The following is an 11104-nucleotide window of genomic DNA, read 5'->3' as shown; positions in this document are numbered from 1 at the left end:
CCCTTCTCACTTTTTTTAAAGATTTTATTTATTTAATTTCTCTTTCTACAGTTGCATTGGTAGTGTATAAGAAAGCAACTGATTTCTGTGCATTGATTTTGTATCCTGTCACATTACTGATTTGCTGTATGAGTTCTAGTAATTTGGGGGTGGAATCTTTTGGATTTTCCACATAAAGTATCATGTCATCTGTGAAGAGAGAGAGTTTGACTTCTTCTTTGCCAATTTGAGTATTTTTATTTCTTTTTGTTGTCTGATTGCTGTTGCTAGGACTTCTGGTACTATGTTGAACAATAGTGGCGAGAGTGGGCATCCTTGACATGTTCCTGATCTTAAGGGTCAGCTTTTCCCCATTGAGGATGATATTCGCTGTGTGTTTTTCATAGATGGCTTTTATGAACTTGAGGAATGTTCCCTCTATCCCTATACTCTGAAGAGTTTTAATCAGGAAAGGATGCTGTATTTTGTCAAATGTATTTGAGAGAGAGAGAGAAATAGAGAGAGAGCACAAGCAGGGGGGGAGAGGGGGAAGCAGGCTCCCCACTGAGCAGGGAGCCCCATGAGATGACATGGGGCTCCATCCCAGGACCCTAGGATCATGACCTGAGCCCAAGGCAGACAAACTCTTTAAGCCACCCAGGTGCCCCCACTTCCCACTTTTCTGCCATGATCTAGAACCTCCAATTTGACCCTTGGTTAACTGTCAGGTGACCTTTGCCCCCTAGAAAGCAATATTTAAGGAAACGACGTCCCCTGACTCTACTTCCTTCCCCTCCACACCAGTGAATTTGATTATGAAAATTAATCACTGGGACACCAAGGGAGGGACAAAACTAACGGTTGACTAAGTCTGAACACAAGGTTTCTATGTCTCAGGGCCCTCCCTCACTAGCAAAATTCTCATTTTCCAAAGTAGATCTTCAGACAGTTTCGGACATGCCCCTTGACCTCTCTTTAGCATTTGAAATAACAAACTGCTTCTTAGGCCCTCCACTTTTTTCTTAACCCTACAACCCATTAAAATATACAATGACATGTAGCCTTTCAGGGGCTAGCTCACAAGACAGATGTGATCACTCTTCAAAGACACATTGAGAATCATCATTTTCTATCCTGTGATTATATCTTATTTTCTCCTTCTACATTCTTCTCTTCAATAGAATTCTCTTATTTTCTGAGGAAAACCTCTTCTACTCTCATTTAAAGCCACACTCAAAAGCAATCCACCATCCACAAGACTTTCATGTGCAAAAGGAAAAACCATCTCCAGTGGAAAAGATCTTTGTGCTCAGCCCCTGAGAGACTCCTAGAACCACACATCATGGCTTCCACAGCCCCAAATCCTCACAGTTAATATAAGGAAAATTCTGTGTGGACCGGTGATCAGGGTTTTCCCCTTCCCTCTTGGTGCCTGCTCCTTCTCTAGGAGACTTTCAAGTGCCCCTCTGTATCTACTCTCACCTGCCCTACTTGAGCTTTCTACCGTGGAATCCAACATCTCTTTCTCTGATCTTCACCCCCCTACCCAGCTCAAAAGTAGCTGTTAAGGCTGGGACTTTACATGATGGTGATAAACTATCAAAATTATTTGGTGGTACTACACCTAGGTAAATTGCCTCAAAGCAGTAAGTCTTAGCCAAGGGAAATGCTGGTAATGGTGAAAAATTCAAGTTCATGTCAAGTTTTCATGACCAAGACTCTCTTGGCATACACAAACCTTGACTTACTTGAAAACTTGAACTTGATTAAACTTTAATCAGTTTAATCAGATTCTGGGCTTTCCAGCATCTCTACCATGACCTCGAAGCCTGTCTCACCATTTCTCCACCATGACCTTGGAAGCCTGTCTCACCATTTCTTGGTGCTCCCTATTATGTGCGGGCAGAGAATTTTGAATGGTTTCAAGGTATTCTAGGATGTAGAAAAAAAAATTACACAAAGTCATTTAATATTATTTCATTTTGATAATTCGAGCACCAGAACACCAGAACAATGTAATTCTTTTAAGTGCTCTGTGACCTCCTTTTTATAGAGAGATCTAGAAATTGAAAAATTAAATGACTTTTGTTGGGATGGAACAAAAAGTCAATAATAGAGCAGAGAAGTACAGCCATATTCTGCAAGTCTTGATCTATTAATCAACTGGGGCACAGCTCTGCTGTCTAAAAGAAACAGGAGAATAAAGATTCAGTTTGGGGGCTTTATAGGCTCAGAAGAGAATAAACATGTAATAAGACTACAGAAACTAAAAATACCCTGCTATTCAATACTTGTTCATGAGTGAAACATTTCAAAATTACAGCAAATCCCACCTAAAGTGCAATCGGAGATGATCTGCTTCGGAATTATTTATCTGATTAGAAGAAGTGTAATGCCTTTCTCAGTTTAATGTGAATGATGGGTGTTTAGTCACATACAGCCCCAAATCCCAAGACAGTAATTCTATGTAATTTATCATCAAATAGTTAATTCTTGTAAGTTATGGAAGAGAGAAGAATCAGAAGGCAACTCTGAAATTAGAAAGTTATACCCATCAAAAATAAGAGCTTTACTTTCACTTATTTGGAAATTCTAGATGATGATTTACTTCACTATTCAAGTCACAATTGAGATCACCCATTTTAAAGCCAACCCAGTCAGTTGCCTTTATAAATGGACAAACAACTATCAACTGTGTATCAACCCAAGCCTGGGTATCTCTCATGAAGTTGTATCACACAGTGGGGTTGGGGTAGACACAGCTTAAGTTGGATGACCCTGTGAGTGATCAACCAACTTATCAAGTGAGTCACCCACTTACAGAAATATTTTTCTATATTAAATGTATACTCACCAGAAATGTCAACTTTTGTTTGGATTGGTGCACTGTTGCCCACAGCTGCAGCAAACAGATTGGTGTATTTTATTCTCAACCATACTATGAGGGGTCCTGCCTAAGAACCACCAAAACAGGACCCATGTATTGTTGGTGAGCCCCATTTTCCCCACCATGATGGTTGGGAAGTTGGCGAGGACGTAGCTTCACTACTTTCTGAGAATTTAGAGAATTTAGAGGAACGTAGAGGGTATTTTCCAGTCTTTTTGGTTTGCCTGCTGCATCCAGATAAAGCCAATATGAGCTTGAATTTCCTAAGTTATAAGGGAGCCAAATAACACTTTACCATTTTGTTGTTTTTCCAGTAAGGTTTTTCCACAAGCCTAAGGAAGTCTGTTGTTTGTGTTAAGGTTGTTTTTAAATCTTAATGCCACGCACAAAATATGCCCTGTCTCTCCTTGCTGGAGATACTAATTTAAAGCAGCATCATGTCCCAAATGGCTGAATGCAGACATCAAAAATGGGCTAAAGACATAAAAAGGCACCTCACAAAGAAGAAACGCACATGGCCAATGAACACATGAAAAAAATTAGTCCTACTAATAATCATAAATATAGCATATATAGTGATGATTTGGGTTTTTTTTTCCTATCAAACGGTCGAACAATTCGTTTCAACGAGAGTACTAAGTGTTGGCACAAGCTAGATGAGGCAGACGGTCTTGTGTACTACTGAAGAGAATAGAGTAGAACATTTTGGAGGAGAACACTGGCTACCTCTATCAGGGTCTTCTAGAAGGCAAAGGAGATTTTGACCCAGTATTTCATTGCTAGGAACCTGTGACAGAATTAGCTGGCCCCAAATATCTATTCTCCCTTTTTTCTCTTAGAAAAAAAATTCTGCTAGATTCATAGAATTAAAACTACATTTCTCAGCCACAACAATGTTATTAGGAAAAAAAACCTTAAATACAGTTTGTTTTGAAAAATTTTCTACATATTTAGCCACATGAAAAGAGTAAACAAATGTAAGCCAAGAGTTTAGCAACGAGTATCTCTAATTTAAAATTATGAGTAACATTTCTTTCTTTCTTTTTCTTTCTTTCTTTCTTTCTTTCTTTCTTTCTTTCTTTCTTTCTTTCTTTCTTTCTTTCTTTCTTTCTTTCTTTCTTTTCTTTCTTTCTTTCTTATCTTCTGTACTTTCCCCCAAAATACCAATTTTAAAACCAGAAAAAAATTTATCAAAAAAATACCACTAAAAAATAGAGGCTTATATGATTTGCAAATGTTATGCAAGTGTTAATACAGTTAAGAATCCCTATCATATTACATGATAGTCATAGACCCCAACAGCATGACAAATAGTAGTCCAGGACAAAGTAACGCATGCTAAACAATTTGCTCTTTAAATATTTATTTAAAAATTACTGTTTCAAAAGTAAATAGTGATTTCTTAATCACTATCAGCTTAAAATTTCCATTCTAGATAGAGACACACCCTGAATAAATTATGGGGGAGGTTCACGTTGCTTAGGGTCCACTATAGGAGGTCATGTTTAAAGAAGCACAGGGGCGCCCAGGTGGCTCAGTCAGTTAAGTGTCTGCCTTCGGCTCAGGGCATGATCTCAGGGTCTTGGGATTGAGCTCCACGTTGGGCTCCATGCCCAGCAGGGAGTCTGCTTCTCCCTCTCCCTCTGCCCCTCCCTGACCCCCCCACCCCAGCTCATGTACTCTCTCTCTCAAATAAATAAATAAAATCTTTAAAAATAAAAAAAGCAGCACAATCCAACAACCAAGAGCAATGAAAATTGAAGTCTATTCTTAGCAGGTGCACCTCAAAGCACATCAAAAGGGTTAAAGGTCTCAGGTGAGTCCCTTCTTCTGCTTCCTAATTCTGTTGAGAAAACTCTCATACACCAAACCCTTACTCTCTTCTTAGCACCGACTCAAGCACCATTCTTTCCCCACTTGCCAGAATTTTTTCTTTATGTGTTTTTAATCTCCTTCCTGGAAAACATGGCCTTCTCCCCCTTCATGATTAGAAGGTAGAGCAGACAATGGGGAGAAAATGACCTGGCTAATAAAGGATTTTCTGTAGCATATGGGGAAGGGAGGAGTACTGTAAACACTGAGGGCTAATGAGTTTTGTCCCAGCAAGTAGCGAGCAACTGCACCCCAAAACAAGTGATTGGATTCCTTTGATGGGTTACAAATTAATTATATGGAGAGTATTAGTCAATCACTTTTTCTAACATCATCAATACAAGCTGTGAATTTGGTCAATACAAGTCCTTCCTTTTTTGAAAAATGTCTCAGGACAATATAGGAAACTTAAGTCTTGAAACTTTTTAAGGAATTACAAAATTCTGACACCACCCACACACAAATCACAATTTCTAATGAAGAAAGGTAGAACAAGTGAAATTACTGGACTGTCACATCATAAAATAGTTGGTGACTTAGAATTCCAAAATTACTTTTCTTGAAGCTAAGAAGAGACCTATCCTATTAACCTAAAGTTATTAATAGTTTCCCACTGCTCAACAGTACCAAGAATTATGACTCATATCATAAAGATATCATTTCACTGACATTAATGGCATTCTCAGGGTTGTATAAAGCATTGCATGTTCCTTTTAAAATGAGAGTAAAACTTTTTGCACCAATTTTTGATCTTTTTAAAGCTTTTAGAAGCATCTTATAATTCATTTTGTCTGATTGTATATATATTAATTATAAGTAGGTTTTAAAAAATTGCATTTTTCCACCACACAAAACACAATACTAAGTGGGAAGAATAAGATCTTGAAGAACAGCTAGTCTCCTTATCCTGCCCCTGAGTTGCCACTGCAAGCCAAAATTTGACATTTCACTTAACAATGACGAACTGTTTTTAATAAAATGGTCGCTACTGCCTCCGAGTGGTAGGTCATTTTCAGAGTTTATATTTCATTAATTTCAAGTCCTCTCAGCCTAACAGGAGAAAATTTTGAGACTGAAGGGGTATATATCGTTTCAAATTTAAATTCTGAACATGATTTTGTAGTTTAAGGACGTGAAGAGTATATTTTATTTAGAAAAGTGTATGGACAACTCGTAAGCCTGTGAGGTTGGCCGGTTTTGTCTATAAAATCTGTGTTCCACAGGGAAGCAGAGAGCTCTCATTTCTCATGTTTTCCAGGTAACACTCCTTGACATCCACGTTTTGCTGGTGGCACTTACACCTCCAATCATCAGAAACACTGAGCCACCAAGTGTCTAGAACTCATCACTAATGAAATGTGTCTGTGGAGAGAAAAGCATTATTTTAAATCATTAATGCAACAGACTGGAATTGTCTGTTTGCTATTTCTTTTTTTCTTTCTTTCTTTCTTTTTGAAGATTTTATTTATTTATTTGTCAGAGAGAGAGAGCACACAAGCAACGGGAGCAGCAGGCAGAGGGAGAAGCAGACTCCCTACCGAGCAAAGAGACTAATGCGGGGCTGGACCCCAGCACCCTGGGATCATGACCTGAGCTGAAGGCAGATGCTTAACTGACTGAGCCACCCAGGCATCCCCTGTTTGCTATTTCTAGTGGTAGAGTGGTAATGCAGTTTAGTTTGTCAAAAATGAGGATTTGGATGATGGTTCTGAGGACTGGTTTAAGCAAGTGACATGGCAAGTGGCTTTTCCCACAAGTTGCACAAACTTGTTGAAAATTAGCAGCCAACAATATAGTTTGCCCAACTCAAACCCTACATAATTAGTACATTGGATTTTGGATGACATGGTACATCAAAGGCGCCTCTAGCCTTTCTTCCACTCTGAAATGAACCAAACACACAAAGGAAACTAAACAATAATGGCAACTCAGTCTTCGAGGAAAATAGAAAACACTAAATATCCAAATCATGGAGAGAGCTGGGAACTTTGGGAAGAGCTGGCAAAGCACAGACGTCTCCAAAATGATGAAACATCCATGGGAAAGCCAATGACCTCTTGTGTGGAACAAAAAGATCTATGTGCATGGGCCAGGCTGGGGGATACAGAAGCCTCCTTGAGTCTCACTCAACTCCACGGAGTGGCAGGGAATAGGTAAGAACAGTCAGATATAGATGAAGCAGCCAACCCAGGCATTTAGACAAACAAACAAAATGGATCCAAAGAAAGCACACACAAAAAATGAAGACTGAAAAATGATAGAACTAAAAGAATGAATCTAATTGTTCTTTCTTCCTTCCTTTTTCTTTCTTTCCCTTTCTCTCTTTCTCTTTACCTTTCTTTCTTTTTTCTTTCTTCCTTTCTTCCTTCCTTCCTTTCTTTCTTTCTTCTTTCTTTCTTTCTTTCTTTCTTTCTTTCTTTCTTTCTTTCCTTTCTTTCTTTCTTTCTCGCTTTCTCATCCTCATTTATTGCCTTCATATGAGTCTACTCCTTCAATGTCAAAGGGGGAGGGGCAGATCGTGACTCCCAGGCATCCCACAAAGTAGACAGCTCACCTTAGAGGCAATCTTTACCCACTCAAAAATTCATCTCACATTAGCAGTGAGGATTAGGATATCACCCCGAATCGTCATTTTCCTTACTCATAAGTTTAAGGTATCCAGTGGTTGTTTCTAGTGGTAGAGTGGTAGTGCAGAATAAAATTTTAAAAATCTAGAAAAACCATCTAATCTGGTAGTTTTCAACATGGGTGATTTTGCCCACCCCTCCCCCCAGGGGCATTTGGCAATGTCTGGAGATATTTTTGGTTGTCACATTTGGGTAAAAATGGATGCTACTGGCATCTGGTGGGTAGAGGGAGGGAGGTTGCCAGCCATGTCAGGACAAGCCCCACAACAAAGAACTGTTTCACCCAAAACATCAGTAGTGCCTGGGCTGATAAAGCCTGGTCTGATCTGATCACGAAAAAGGATGGGAATTACATATAAATAAGAATCAGGATGGAGAAGTAATCTGATGCAAAGGCACTTGAAAAATTATAGAACATGTTACTCAAATCTGAGCCAATCACTTTGAGAATCTGTATGTAATTAATGATTTTCTCAGAAAAAAAAGATGGCGGAAGAGTAGGGGACCCTATTCCAACCAGTCCCCGGAATTGAGCTGGGTATCTACCACACCACTCTGAACACCCACGAAATCAGCCTGAGATGTAGGAAGATAGATCTGGATCTCTACAAACAGAATATCACAGGCAGTTGGTTTTGAGGTATGAAGCGGGGAGCCGTGCTTCCTCAGGCACTATTCGAAGATAAATGGTGGGGGGAGGGAGCGGTTGGGATCCTGCACTGTTGGTGAGTGATAGCCTCCCATGCTGGGGACAGGGCACAGACTCACAGACCGGTAGCAGCGGGGAAAGGACTTTAGGGCAGCCCCCCGGACTGGAACCTGGAGCGGTGGGGCTGCGCACCTATGAACTGGGGATGGCTGGCAGTTTTAGAAGCACAAAGGGCAGAGATGTGCTTCGACCTGGAGGCGAGGACTGGGGGCGCTGCTGAGGGGCGCACAACCCAGGACGCTGCAGTTTATAGCAGCACGGACAGAAATGGAGGCGGTGTGGCCTGGAGAGCTCACTGAAGAACAGACTGTGATCCCTTTGCTCTGAGGCAGAGGGTTGGAAATGGTCTCTTCGGCTCTCATTCTCAGAAGATACATGGAAACCTGCCAGAAAACAAAAGCCCAAAAAAACCAGTTTTCACTGAGCCCATCCCACCCCCCCACAGGGCGCAGGGCAACTCTGCCCAAACAGAGTTGCCTGAGTGAGAGTGGCAGGCCCCTCCCCCAGAAGACAGGCTGGGAAAACAAGAGGCCAACAACCCTAACGTCCCTACAAAACAGATGCATCTTGCTTGGCTTGTGGTCAATAATTTGGACTCTGTACATTCCCTCAACCGCCCCTCAACAGAATGACTAAGAGGAGGAACACCCAAAATAGGAAAGACTCAGAGATTGTGATTTTTGCCATAGATTTACAAATGGATACAGCTATAACCAAAATGTCAGAAATGGACTTCAGGGTAACAGTTATGAAGACAATAGCTAGAACGGAGAAATCGATTAATGGCAACATAGAGTCTCTAAGGGCAGAAATGAAAGCTGAACTGGCAGAACTTAAAAATGCTATCAATGAGATCCAATCTAATCTAGATATTCTAACACCTAGGGTAAATGAGGCAGAAGAATGAATTAATGAATTAGAAAACAAATTGATAGAAAAGAACGAAAAAGAGGAGGCCTGGGAAAAACAGCTTATAATCCATGAAAACAGAATTAGAGAAATAAGTGACTCCATGAAACGTTCCAATGTCAGAATTATTGGGATCCTTAAGGGGGTGGAGAGAGAGAGAGAGAGGACTAGAAGATATATTTGAACAAATCATAGCTGAGAACTTCCCTAATCTGGGGAATGAAACAAACATTCATGTCCTAGAGGCAGAGAAAACCCCTCCCAAGATCAAGGAAAACAGACCAGGCATGTAATAGTAAAACTCGCAAATCTTAGAACCAAGGAAACCATCTTAAGGGTAGTTAGGGAGAAGAGATTCCTTATGTACAGAGGGAGGAATATCAGAATAATGTCAGGCCTATCCACAGAGACCTGGCAAGCCAGAAAGGGCTGGCAAGACATATTCAGGGTACTAAATGAGAAGAACATGCAGCCACGAATACTTTATCCGGCAAGGCTTTCATTTAGAATAGATGGAGAGACACAGAGCTTCCAACACCAGCAGAAACTGAAAGAATATGGGACCACTAAGCCGGCCCTGCAAGAAATATTAAGGGGGTTCTATAAAAGAAGACCCCAAGAGTGATATAGAACAGAAATTTACAGAGACAATCTATAGAGACGAGGACTCCACAGGTAATATGATGATAATAAATTCTTATCTTTCAATAATCATTCTCAATGTGAATGGCCTAAATGCTCCCATAAAACAGCACAGGGTTGCAGATTGGATAAAAAGACAGGACCCATTCATATGCGGTCTACAAGAGACTCATTTTGAACCTAAAGATACATTCAGACTGAAAGTGAAGGGACGGAGATCCATCTTCCATGCCAACAGACTTCAAAAGAAAGCTGGGGTAGCAATTCTTATATCAGACAAATTAGATTTTAAGCTAAAGACTGTAGTTAGAGACACAGAAGGACACTATATCATTCTTAAAGGGTCTATCCAACAAGAGGATCTAACAATTGTAAATATCTATGCCCCCAACATGGGAGCAGACAACTACATAAGCCAACTGTTAACCAAAATAAAGAGTCATATCAATAGTAATATGTTAATTGTAGGAGACCTCAATACTCCACTCTCAGCAATAGACAGATTATCTAAGCAGAAAATCAAAAAAGAAATAAGAGCTTTGAATGACACACTGAACCAGATGGACCTCATAGATATATACAGAACATTCTACCCTAAAACAACAGAATACTCATTCTTCTCGAGCGCACATGGAAATTTGTCCAGAATAGACCACATACTGGGTCACAAATCAGGTCTCAACTGATACTAAAAGATTGAGATTATTCCCTGCATATTCTCAGACCATAATGCTTTAAAACTGGAACTCAATCACAAGAAAAAATTTGGAAGAAACTCAAACACTTGGAAGCTAAAGACCACTTTGTTCAAGAATGTTTGGATCAAACAGGAAATCAAAGAACTTAAACAATTCATGGAAACCAATGAGAATAAAAACACATTGGTCCAAAACCTGTGGGATACTGCAAAGGTGGTCCTAAGGGGGAAGGAAATACATAGCCATCCAAGCCTCACTCAAAAAAAAAAAGAAGAATCCCAAATTCACCAACTAACTTTACACCTTAAAGAACTAGAGAAAAAGCAACAAACGATACCTAAACCACACATTAGAGGAGAAATCATTAAGATTAGAGCAGAGACCAATGAGTTAGAAACCAGAAACACAGTAGATCATACCAACGAAACTAGAAGCTGGTTCTTTGAAATAATTAATAAGATCAATAAACCACTGGCCAGACTTATCCAGAAGAAAAGGGAAAAGTGGGGCGCCTGGGTGGCTCAGTCGGTTAAGCGACTGCCTTCGGCTCAGGTCATGATCCTGGAGTCCCGGGATCAAGTCCCGCATCCGGCTCCCTGCTCGGCAGGGAGTCTCCTTCTCCCTCTGACCCTCCTCCCTCTCATGCTCTCTGTCTCTCATTCTCTCTCTCTCAAATAAATAAATAAAATCTTAAAAGAAAAAAAAAGAAAAGGGAAAGGGCCCAAATTAATAAAATTATGAATGAAAGGGGAGAGATCACGACTAACACCAAGGAAATAGA

General features: G+C 40.2%; 1 non-coding gene across 1 annotated transcript; it reads right to left on the bottom strand.

Annotated features, from left to right (window-relative positions):
- Positions 1–7246: 7246 nt before the first annotated feature.
- On the bottom strand, positions 7247–7396 carry LOC118012793. Its single transcript, XR_004679839.1, has one exon. It is a non-coding gene; the product is annotated as a U12 minor spliceosomal RNA (small nuclear RNA).
- Between the last annotated feature and the right edge of the window lie 3708 nt (positions 7397–11104).

The sequence above is a fragment of the Mirounga leonina genome, unplaced genomic scaffold, assembly GCF_011800145.1.
Source record: "Mirounga leonina isolate KUSES-001 unplaced genomic scaffold, KU_Mleo_1.0 Mir_151, whole genome shotgun sequence".
NCBI classification, from domain to species: Eukaryota; Metazoa; Chordata; class Mammalia; order Carnivora; family Phocidae; genus Mirounga; species Mirounga leonina.
Note: the sequence above shows the minus strand (reverse complement) of the source record. Positions and strands in the feature narration are given on the sequence as shown.